Genomic DNA, 12,732 nt, shown 5'->3' with positions numbered 1-12,732 from the left:
TAGAAGTGTTACAACACAGTGAAGCAATAAATGATCCTCCAATAAGTTGTTATTGACTGCGCCTATGTCAACATCATCACTTCTCTGTATTTTAAAGTGCTTTGACTGATGATGAAATTTCCTGTGATCTGTGCTAAAGGTAAACACAAAATAATGCATGCTTTATGAGTAAGAAATAAAGTAGAAATGATAAATCACAGCAGTGCTATGTAATCTCTGCAAATTTCCCAAGGGAAGCCAAGCAAATTACTTAACACCCCCCACTGCAGGACCCCCCCCCCCACACCATATAATGTTTAAACAAAACCTCCTTATTAGAGAGTAAACTACATGGCATTATTTAAAGGAAAACAGTAAAAGACTGGTTTTATTATATTACTATATAGAAAAGAAAAATTCCAGAAATAAAAAACCAGTGAGTCATAGGAAAATGTACACAGAATTACTGGAGCCAAGAGTAAATATGCTCTAGGAATTAAAAAGAATAAAGATGTTACAAAATTAGTTATTTCAAGGATACCCAAAGAGAATTAAATTAAGAAATCATTCCATATACTCACCAGAGCCTATAATTAATAATAAACATTTGATGCTGATCTGGGAATCTCAGAACACTTTACAAAAATGCACTAATTAAACCTTATGGCACCCCTGCAAGGTAGGGTAATATATTTACTTTTGATTTATAAAAGGCTGCCTCTGGGTGTTGTCACAAAAGATGAGCTTAACAAATAATAAAGGGGACAGTCAGGATAACAAAAACTGGGATTGAAGAATTCAGCCTACGAAACATGATAAACAACCCGAGAGGTAATTAAAAACATTAAGATCCTTCTTCCCTCTCAAACATCAGATAATTCATCAATCTCAGATAATTCAACATCCAGCGAAATGGGTAAATCCTAACCTGTGCTCCAAGATTAAAATGTCTACTTCCCCGCCAGGTTCAAATGTGAGATTCAAAGGACACCCAGCCATCAGTGGCCAGACCTCAGCTACCTTCCAGATTTCAGAGTAGCAGCTCTCACTTAAACAGCACCTCTGAGCAGGCAGGGTAACACTGAGTGCGTACCACAGCTTAGCACCCAGCGCTGGTATGCTATGTATTATGTGTGCTGCGAGTACGATGTAATTATGTATGCCCCAGATGTGTTCAGTCACACTGAAAAGCCGCTATGTGTGTGTCTATACACATATATATACATATATATATATACACCAATGTCCATAAACAATTTCACACTACCATTTTCCAACTTGTTTCTGCAATGAAATAAATGGCCTGATTAGAAAGGTGTTAACCACTTGCAGGAGAGACGCCGCTCATGCATTTAAGGTGCACATGTGTCATGCCGTGCCCTGCTTGCAGCCGCAGCTCCCCCAGAGGTAGCTCCCGCTGGCAGCTCCCAGCTCTAAGTGATGCACGGGACTGGGGTTTCTGCTCTGCGAGACGGATCACGCACCACTGCAGGAGGAAAAAACCCCAAACATGGGATGAATTCTGTCTCCTTTGAAATTACGGAGATCTCTAATTTTGCCTGATACCTCACCTAGCAGCCTGGAAATGACCCACAGAGTTTTTTCTTGTATCTTTTACTAGTGTTAAAATGTAAATATGAAAACAGATAGTTGTGAACAGCAACACTTGCGCTCAGCACGCTCAGCTGGTCTGATACGTATTCTTGCTGTAACGAGGCACAGAATAATTAACACCGCCAAGCCAGCAGGACTTGAATTACCAGTCATGTACCCAAAATGACTACAAAGCAACTGCCTGGTTATTGTTTACTGACAAGGCAGGTTTTTTTCTATCATATTAAAACTGAATGATGTCAGGAAAAGCCTTTACATCCAATATTTACCCATCTGCTGAGCTGGTCTACTTTACTGAGCGACATCTGTTGTCGGTTCCTACTTTTGTGGCATGTAGGAGTTCCAAACTTTAATCACACTCAGCTATTTTATTTCAGGGGAATTCGGTTCAAATTCAACTTCAGCTAGTTTAACCACTTTGGCTGGCAAGAGGCTGAGAGGCAAAACAGCAACATACTGAGTTTTCTGTGATACAAAAATTAAAGGAAGAATAACATAGACAATAAAAATAACCAGCTATATAGACTTATAAAAGTGTGCCATTTCAGTTATTGTTTAAATCAACTCTAAAACAAAGCCAAGTCAAAATATGCCACCAAAAAGAATGGAGAAGACCGTATTTCCTAAACATACTGCAAAGAGGATAGGAAATAGGTGTTCCCTATCAGTACAGTCAATATGAAAAATGTTACCTTTTAAATCTGCACACCCTCAAAATTACACGATGAAGATAAAAGTTATTGCTTCAAAGAAATGGAAGCACTGAAAAAGGGCTTTGTAAGATAGATATGCTATTTCACATATGCTATTGGAAAGAGAGCAGTGGAGACAGAACGAAAAGAGGGGAGTGAAGTGCTATTTTATCATTATTTTAATAAGCAGGACTGGTTGTACTAAGAGTAAAATTAGTTTGGGAAAGACATCAAGGTCAGTGTAGGTAGCAGTTACTGGCCCTGAGGACCAATAATTGTATTTTTATTAATGTTTAAACTCTTTCATGTACATTCTCAACTCAAAATCATTAAGATAGCAAGATTATTTATCATTTAAATACCTAATTCTCCAAAACCCTAGCTGGCAATAAAAAAAGAATGAAAGTCATTCCTCTGAAAAAAAAAATCATCAATGAGTATCAGATATCATTCATTGCCATTAGAACTATATTTTTAAATATACAAGTAGTATATGGGTCTGGTGCTTGCATCTTTTACAAAACCAACATTCATCCTAGCCTACGTGGATTATCACCAAGAAAAGGGAGAAAGCTTGACGTACTCTAGGACAGGATTTGCGGAGATGCTATTGAAAGCCAATGGCTGAATCAATCCTGAACTAGTATTACTTAAATATTCTTGGAAATATGCAGCTTGGATATTTGCATCTATTTTGACCAGCAAAAGAATATTCTGTCATGGCAAACAAATAGATGATTTCCAAAATTCCTGTAGTAACCCAGCAGAAACTGAGGGCAGATTCACCCAGGGCCGTGGCGATGTCCTTCAGGCGGCTTCCAGGGATGGTAATAAACAGTTTGTCAGCTCTGAGCAGAGCATCAGGGGCAGGATGTCACACTATAAATCTTCATACCCTCCTGCCTCCAGGGAAAAAGTTGTGCAAGACAATGCAAAACCTTTCGAATGAGCCTCGAACATACACGTTTTAATTCAGGAATGCCCAGGTTTTGAATTAGCTGTGAAAACAGGTCATGAAGGGTGCATAGTGCTGACCACAAAGAAGTCTACATCAGTAAGTCACTGCACTACAGCACGTAAAACACCGTTTGCTTCTCAAGCCAAGCATGGCACAGTGTGTCTGATGCTCTGCTGTGGTTATTGCTAGCTAAATCTGTCTTTCTAAGAGTTAGCATTTTACTTTCAATATCAAGGACTTGCGTGTGCAAATTACTATTTGTAAAAAAGAAAAAAGAGCAAAAAAAGAATAACGCCTCTCTTCTTTTCATATAGACAAGCTTTTTCCTTGGGTTTCAGAAACAAAGTATTTTCTTCCTTACAATGACTTACTCCTTTTGATAGGCCTCTAGCTGAAATTCAGAGATTTCTATAACTTTTGAAAAAACCTGAAGTAGAAACAACCTGCACAGGTATATTTTTAAATGGTATATTTGAAGGTAACAAAAGCTCAGTAATTGTTGTCTGCTATCCAAAATATTTAAGATAATTTTACCGGAATCACTGTAGCAACTATGAACGGTAAAACACCTTCCATTATAAAAAACAACTATTTTCATACATTGAATATTCTGAAACACAGATTTTTCTGGCCTACACTTTTTTGTGCTTGGATTTTGCCTGAAGGAAAATTCAATAAAATAAAGGTTACTCAAAGCTGAATCCAGACACAAAAGCTAACAGGGGACGGTTTTGGCTGGAGGAGTGTGGGAGTAAGCAGCTCCGGATTGCTGCTTTATTTGTTCTACCTAAACCAGACAGGAAAGCACAAAAAGGGAAAGAACAGTATGCTTCCCCCATTGCTTTCCTACCTGCTTGGGAGGATTTGTAACTTACAGCCAGGACCTGACTAGCCCCGTCCACCTGTAATATGTCCAGCTGTCAAGAATTCTCTGCCTTTTTTTTTTGTATGTCTAATTAAGCTGATTTTAGTTTCATTCAATGCCATCTAAAGCTACTAAATATTCTGCACACCTTGTTTTTTAAACTACCATGTAGGTAGAATTACTAAGAGCATATTATTGAAGGAGAAATGTTATCAAGGTGACAGAGCTACTGGTAGATAACGAAATTTCTGAAGGTCCTGATGTAAGGTAAGCCAACAGGGTAGCTCATCAAATACTCCTTATTAAAAGAGCACAATTTTCACCTCCAGGTGTTTGTATCCAAGAGGACAAAGGCAGGGAAAATGAATTCAAGACTCAGTACGGCTTTGCCTCCAACTGTGTCAGATTTACAGAAACCTGAGTCGGATGGCTGCTGGTCTCTGATTTCTTAACAGCGTTGGCTGGAAGCTGGTGTTTTGCTGAGATAAACCGGGTGCCATCTGCAAGGGAAGCAATATTTTCCTCCGTATAGGCTGTGATGTCCTCAGCCTCTTGACAACCTCTTGACAGTTTGTGCAAGTGGTTCAGTGGATAAGCAGAAGAGATATCTAATACTGGGCTTTAAGGAGAATGAGTCTAATGCGGAACTGTGCCAGAAATAAATTCGCACAGAAAATCGTAGAATGGCTTGAATTGTGTCATCACTGCGGTCTGAAAAATAAAAGAGAGCTCAAAAGAATCCTGTTTATCTAATACTAGGAGATTGCTTTTATTCATTTTGCTAATGTGATGAATGATGATTAGTCTTTGCTAAGTATTATGATTTGCTGATGTCCCTCAAATTAAGCCAGACTGGATAGTATAAATTACTAGTGGTCAAATTTGGCTGGCTTGCTAACAGTTTTGTCTTGCTTTTATTTCCAAGTTAATGAGCCATGCAGTCTGGTATAATAAACAATCTCTGGATCCTTATTTTTTCTAGGTATATGTTTATATTGGCTTCCAGTCAAGAACCAGATGATCTTAACCTCATTAAAAGATAGAATATTTTGCCCTGGATGTACTAGAAGCACTGAGACAAAAATGTGCAACTCACTGTTCATGCCATACTCTCGCTGAAAATTTCCTCGAGAGAAGGTGGTGACAATATATTAATTTTTCCATGAAGCCACAATTCTGAATTAAGTAACAAACGTGATTTTTAATTATATCACATTCTAGATTTTTGGACTTTTTTGTAAAAAATATATCTTATAGAACAAGTTTGGAGTACAAGTAATCATTTTCAGTGTAAAAATCTTTAAATTAAAAAATATTGAAAGAGGAATTTAAAGGGTCTGTCATTGCTTTAAATTATCCTTTAACTTCTTTTCCTGTAAGTAAAGGAAAAATGATGGACATTAATATAATAAAATATTTTTAAACAGGAAAGGCTTGCTTGGTCCTCACAACTGGTAATTCATAAAGTTTCAACAAACACCTTAAGCTTTTGCTTCTTGGGAAGCAGTAGTTGTTTTGGTTTGCAGGTATTTTCTTTTCTTTTCTTTTCAAAAATCAATTGACCTGTTTAAAAGGTCTCAATTTCTGTGTATCATTCTTCTAAAAAAAATTCTGAAATGTCTCCCAGAAACACTGGGGGTGAAAATTTGACTGTGTTCTATTTGGTAATTTTAGCCTACATTTTCATGGAAAAAAATTAAGTACTTTCATCGCTGGCTTCCCCCCCGCCCCCTCACCCACACACAGGAAGAGGATTTTGACTCTCTCTGCCCTGTGCATGTTCTGATACATGAATCTGAAATAAAAACCCAACACATCTTAGGAAATAAAAATGTCAGTGGTGTTTGCCCTTGGTAAGGATCGTATGTACTCTAACTTTAGGGAGAATCCTGAATTTTGAAATGCAAAGTCTTAACCATTTGTTTTCAGCAGATTTCAGAGCGCAGCTAACTTTGGTTGTGCTGACAGCTTTAGACAGGAGCTCTGTTTCCGAAATACCGAGTTGCTATATCTAAACTAAAAGTTGACAAACAGCATAAAAGCCTTCCATCATAAAACTGTGAAAGATTGGAAGACTAATTATTAAATAAATTTGATAAAAATTAATCAGAAGGACTTTATGTCCCTGATATGATTCTTTATATCCTTGATATGATTATTATAAAAAAAATCCTCTTTTTTGCTGGCTGAAAGTCAGCTGCATGCCCTTGCAGCAAGGAAGACCAGCCCTGGGCTGTGCAAGCCCGACTGCGGGCAGCTGCTGGTGGGAAGTGATGGCTCCTCCTTCTTCAGTGCTAGGGAGACCACACGGAGCGAGCTGTGTTCAGCTTTGGGCTCCCCAGCACTCGGATGACACCGAGGCGCTACAGGGAGTCCCGCAGCCTCCAGGACGGTCGGAGGTATGAGGAGAGACTGACCCAGCGGCTTTTCTCCACCTGGAGAGGATCTCCAGGGGTTCTCCACCTTCAGAGAAGGCCAAAATGCAACCGGACGGGGCCTGAGCATCCTGACCCCAGCTGGAGGGTGGCCCCGGGCTGAGCTGGGAAGGGAAGCGCTGGCCCAGACGACCTCCAGCGGTCCCTTCCCACCTAAATTGGTCCCTGATTCCAGCTAACAGCAAAGGCACTTTTGATGAGAAGTGAAGGCTGAGGAAATACTTATCCTGCTCAATTTCCTTATAGTCTATTTATATTCAAAGATACGAAGTGCTTCCTGCCTTCATACAAATTCTTATTTGTACTCTTCTAATGAACAAGATCCGATCACAATTTACACTGCCTTTTGTGTGCAGAGCATCAAGTAGAGAAAAATAAACAAGGCAGAAAGCTGTATTTTCCCTTATGCCAGTTTCCAGTGTATTCTGATGTAAACACGCTCAGCTATTTCTAGTGAGTCTTTCCGAGATACAGCCAGCAGGTGTGTACTTGGGTGATGTAGCTGTTGCCAAATGAATAATTAAATGATGCTTCTAAATTTAACCATGTTCTTTAATGCACTAATATTGTATACAGTACCTTGGTGAAGGCAAAGTGAGTAAACTTGTCACATACATACATACTTGTTAGGTGTGTAATTGACACCCACTAATTACAGCTATGGAAAAAATAATATTATTAACTCCTCAGAAATACTCGTACAGTGGTGCTTGAATGACTGACCAAGCAGTAAGTCCTATGCTAAGTAAGCATTTTCTACCTGCATGCCATTATTGTAGGCTTGAACACTATTGTCATTAAATGCTTAGTGTCAGGTCCTATATTTAGAGACCTTCTAAGCGAGAGGGTCCCTCCTCAATGAAGCTGGGTAAAATTTAAATTGTACAGTCTTAAAGTAGTTCAGTTATTAAGCAGTACAGTAATATGTATCCATAAGGAGAAAGAGGTCGTTTGTTTAACTCTGTTTAGCAGTCTGGGTCAGCTGTAAAGGCCAATAGTCCAGAAAACGGGCACCATAAGAAAAGGGTATTAAATACTGCAGGAAGGTAAACGATATTTTATTCAGATCCCTGCAGTTATTCCATACTAGAGAAGCTGTATAGAAAACATACATTGGTCCCAATAATTGCTGTGTAAAATCATTAATATCAAGCTCTTAGAACAGTTTCCTTGCCTGCTTTAATGAAATTCCCTCTTATTGAGAAAATCTGGGAAGTATTTTTTCTCAAGCCGAGTCTTAAGCTAACGTCTCTCTCTTTTCTGAAACCCTATACAACAGATTGCCTGCCTTTAGCTTTATATGTAGGTAGATAATTACTGGTTGGGTGAAAGCTTTCTTTTGCAATGCCTGATGGGCTTTCTCTATTTTTATCTGCTTTTGCTCTCATGGAAATCTCTCTCCCCTCCCAGCCCCCCCAGCCCATTAGAGAAAGACTCAGGCACATTTTGCTGCATTGGGGGTTTCTCTTTTTACCCCCAAGAGCTACAGATGCTTTGTTGTTTGAGTTAATTCAAAAATGGACAATTTTAATCATACAGAAGTGTTATCCTAATACAGTGATATGAGCAGGATTAAGATGAAAGTCAGTCTGTAATCCAGCATTTATTATTTTCCGCACCCAGTTCCATAATGGTCTGCATCCGACCACAAGGAGGTGATTCACCACCTGCCTTAAAACAGCATCCTGCCATTTGTCTCTCTTTATCTTTTCTGCTTTTCTCCACATAGTAAATCTGTAACACTCACGGTTTAATTCGTAACAGTGGCAGAGAAGCTCTGGTATAGAAGTAATACAGACAGTGTTTCACTGTAACCTTGGACTAGCCAAAACAACACAAATCATTTCACTACAAGGCCATTAAAATGTCTTTCAAATACAGCATTAACTTTAAAACCTGGCTTCAATCTATGTATCTAGGCAGAGCCCTCTTGTATAACTCAGCAAAATCAATAAACACCACCTAACATTTCCAGTCATGCTATGTGAAGTGTGTTAGATGATGTTACTTACCTGTCTTACTCTTTCACATTAAATGTAATTTATAATTTATATATCTATGCAAAGGACATCTCTGCCAAAGAGGTGAAAACTAGTAGCTTTTGTGTTGGGCAACAGCAAAACACATTTTGGGTGGAGAGTCAAAAAGAGTATGAAAAAAATTAGTATTGTTTTATCAGGCAAAAGTAAAAATGAAGTAAATAGAAGAAATGCAGAATGGCAAATTACAGCAATTTTTACAGGAGAGGTGCCTGAGGACTGGAAGAAAGCCAATGTCACCCCAGTCTTCAAAAAGGGCAAGAAGGAAGACCCAGGGAACTACAGGCCAGTCAGCCTCACCTCCATCCCTGGAAAGGTGATGGAGCAGCTCATCCTGGAGGCCATCTCCAAGCATGTGGAGGAAAAGAAGGTGATCAGCAGTAGTCAGCATGGCTTCACCAAGGGGAAATCATGTCTAACCAACCTGATAGCCTTCTATGATGGAATGTCTGGCTGGGTAGATGAGGGGAGAGCAGTGGATGTTGTCTACCTAGACTTCAGCAAGGCTTTTGACACTGTCTCCCATAACCTCCTCATAGACAAGCTCAGGAAGTGTGGGTTAGATGAGTGGACAGTGAGGTGGATTGAGAACTGGCTGAATGGCAGAGCTCAGAGGGTTGTGATCAGCGGCGCAGAGTCTAGTTGGAGACCTGTAGCTAGCGGTGTCCCCCAGGGGTCAGTACTGGGTCCAGTCTTGTTCAACTTCTTCATCAATGACCTGGATGAAGGGACAGAGTGCACCCTCAGCAAGTTTGCTGATGATACAAAACTGGGAGGAGTGGCTGATATGCCAGAGGGCTGTGCTGCCATTCAGAGAGACCTGGACAGGCTGGAGAGGTGGGCAGAGAGGAACCTCATGAAGTTCAACAAAGGGAAGTGCAGGGTCCTGCACCTGGAGAGGAATAACCCCATACACCAGTACAGGTTGGGGGCTGACCTGCTGGAAAGCAGCTCTGCGGAGAAGGACCTGGGAGTGCTGGTGGACACCAAGTTAAGCATGAGGCAGCAATGTGCCCTTGTGGCCAAGAAGGCCAATGGTATCCTGGGGTGCATCAGGAAGAGTGTTGCCAGCAGGTCGAGGGAGGTGATCCTCCCCCTCTACTCAGCCCTGGTGAGGCCACATCTGGAGTACTGTGTCCAGTTCTGGGCTCCCCAGTGCAAGAGGGATGTGGCACTACTGGAGCAAGTCCAGCGAAGGGCCACAAAGATGATTAGGGGACTGGAGCATCTCTCTTATGAGGAAAGGCTGAGAGAGCTGGGCCTGTTTAGCCTGGAGAAGAGAAGGCTGAGAGGAGATCTTATCAATGTGTACAAGTATCTGAAGGGAGGGTGTCAAGAGGATGGGGCCAGACTCTTTTCAGTGGTGCCGAGTGACAGGACGCGAGGCAACGGGCACAAACTGAAACACAGACACTTCCATCTGAACATGAGGAAAAGCTTCTTCACTGTGAGGGTGACAGAGCACTGGAACAGGTTGCCCAGAGAGGTGGTGGAGTCTCCTTCTCTGGAGATATTCAAAACGCGCCTGGATGCAATCCTGTGCAACGTGCTCTAGGTGACCCTGCTTGAGCAGGGGGGTTGGACTAGATGATCTCCAGAGGTCCCTTCCAACCTCAGCGATTCTGTGATTCTGTGATTCTGTGAAAGTGAGGGATTGAAAAGGTCAAATACTCTCCCACGCTGCCTTCAGAAGGGGCCTATTTTTCACTTCATTATTTCTCTAGAGAGATGTGAGCAAAATTTCATAGCAATTCTGAAGGAAATTGCTCATTTCTGTCCAGTTCTGCCGAGGGCAAGTCCAGTGCTACCTCATAAAATGGCCATTACAGTATTTATCAGGCATTTGATATCTTCTGCTAAATGTAAAACCAACTAAACAAAATGCAAATTAAGAGTAAATGAGCAGTTATGGTTCCTCTGAGCCAAAGCTAGAGCTTAGCAAACTGAACATATTTGAATGTATGAATTTCTATTGAATGGTCTGAATCTAAGCAGAGGATAAATAGATGACATAAGAGCAGCAGTCAATATAACAGCTGCCACCAGAACTGAATTAAACAAACATGAGAAAAATATAAATGATAAATATCTTCAGTGTGTTACACGGGGCCAAATGCATCCCTTACTGTTCATGCTGCTGAGCCAAGCGGTGCGGGAATGTGTCAGGGTGGGAGGGGAAGGAATCCCCGTCCCGCACGGATGCTCGGCCGAGCCCTCCAGATGCTGCTGTAGCTGACAGGCTGGAGTGACTGCTGTTTCCTCCAAAGAAATACATGGGGTTCAGTGAACCGGCAGCACCCTTTATGTAGTGAGGTCATTTTTGTCCATTACGTTCTTTTATTTGCTGAGGTTAATAGGGGAGTAAATGTATTTTCTGAAGCATAAAAGCTTGGCAGGTAAGGACTAATTCAAAGGGCGCATTTGGAGATTCTATTTAAAATAATAATAATAATAAAATCTGGGTAGTTTGAATATGTATCAGGGTAAAAAAGAAGTAGGTCCATTATCCATTACATTTTATAATTTAATTCTGTCACTAAAAAAATGAAGAAAAAAACCCTAAGCCTGAAAAAGCTGCATTATTTTTACTAAAATAATAATAATAAAGAATAAACAACAATAAAGTAAGTAATTAAGCAATGAACAGCATCAGTGCTTTGTCTTCAGCAAACATCGCAGAGATCCTTACCACATGGATTTGCTGAGAAAAAAAGCCCTTGTCTTGACTCTAGTGACCTCAGTGGTTCAGAAAGAGTAATAGAGGCTACTGGGTTAATGATTCACTAACCTGATATCTTAGGGCAAGGCAGGGCACGACATGAGAATCCTTTCAGAACCATTAAGTCAAAGACCTGCATCCAAAGCAATGACCTGTACTCACATGCTAATCAAAAGCAATCAATAGCACATTTAAAATCATTTCCACCATTAAACTTGCCAAGAACTGTGAAATCAGCAAGCATTAAAAATCAACTGTAAATACACTAGAGTACTTGGGAGTTCTTGATATGTGCATTGCATATGCACCTTCCCCTCTTAAAAAAGAATGATACTATAAATATAAAAGTCATCACAGACAACACAATTACTCTTCAGTTAAGGACAGACGATGGTCTGATAGATTTACAAAGCTCAAGAAATTCAAAGTGTTAGCAGGGGTGATTACTCCACTAGAAAATAAAGTTGCAAGAGCAGGAAGTGTGTTGAGCAAGACTGGAGACACTATTAGTTTTGTTACTTAATTTTAGTGACTATATGATGAGTTTTTCAATGAAATATTTAAGTATGTAAAAGCAGAAAGTTTAACTGTACATTGCCTTCTGGGGAATGCAGAAAGTAGGAAGAAAGCGGATACCACTGAAAAAAGAACACTTGAGTAATTGTATCTGCACCCTGAATTAGCAGGTGTCCATCCTTACCAAATAGCCCTGAATAGCTGAATTCCAATAATCATCTTTCTTCAAAAATATTTTAACCTTATTAAAATGAATAGATACACTTTTTTACCTTGCTACAGGGTTCCATTGGGAAGATATTAAGACAGCTTGATGTGCTGCAGGTACCAATAGTGGTTTTAATAAAATCTGTTTTATCCCTATGGAACCCTAAAGGTTTTGTCCCTATTAAATATCATAATATAAATTTGTAAATGTATTTTATATTATATTTATATAATTTATATTTATAGTAATATTTATAATATAATTTTTTATCAGTAAATTTGGTCATATGATGGATGTTTGGACAAAATAAGCTGGAACAATAGAAGAAGCAATAGCAACATACAACAGAGCAGTGACTGAACAACTTGAAAGAAGGTAACCCAGAAGCAGCAAGAGAAAGGAGCCATTCTTACTTTACGAGAAGGTCCAAATGATTCTCACTGCAGATGAGCATGCAGATCATAACATGGGTGACCTGACTTTCAGATAATACCTCCTGGGATTTTCCTGAGAGGACAAGCAGAGTCTATCTGGCAAAATCACACAGTACTGTTCTAAATTAAACCCTACTACTAAAACTCTACACTGAAAACTGCATTTTTCTATGAAGACTGATGAACTAGTTGCATGTTTTGCTTCTTTCTGGCTAAAGCAGGGATCAAATACTTGATCCAAGCAGCAAAAATATGCAAAGAATTTCTAGTCTC

At 39.9% G+C, this 12,732-nt stretch overlaps 1 protein-coding gene across 1 annotated transcript in view; it reads right to left on the bottom strand.

Annotated features, from left to right (window-relative positions):
- The window catches only part of RELN (reelin), a 277,854-nt gene that overhangs the window by 139,724 nt on the left and 125,398 nt on the right, over window positions 1-12,732 (bottom strand). The gene's annotated exons all lie outside the window — the stretch shown is intronic.

The sequence above is a fragment of the Apteryx rowi genome, unplaced genomic scaffold (assembly GCF_003343035.1).
Source record: "Apteryx rowi isolate R43461 unplaced genomic scaffold, aptRow1 scaffold_151, whole genome shotgun sequence".
Taxonomy (NCBI): domain Eukaryota; kingdom Metazoa; phylum Chordata; class Aves; order Apterygiformes; family Apterygidae; genus Apteryx; species Apteryx rowi.
This window is presented reverse-complemented; position numbering and strand designations above follow the sequence as displayed.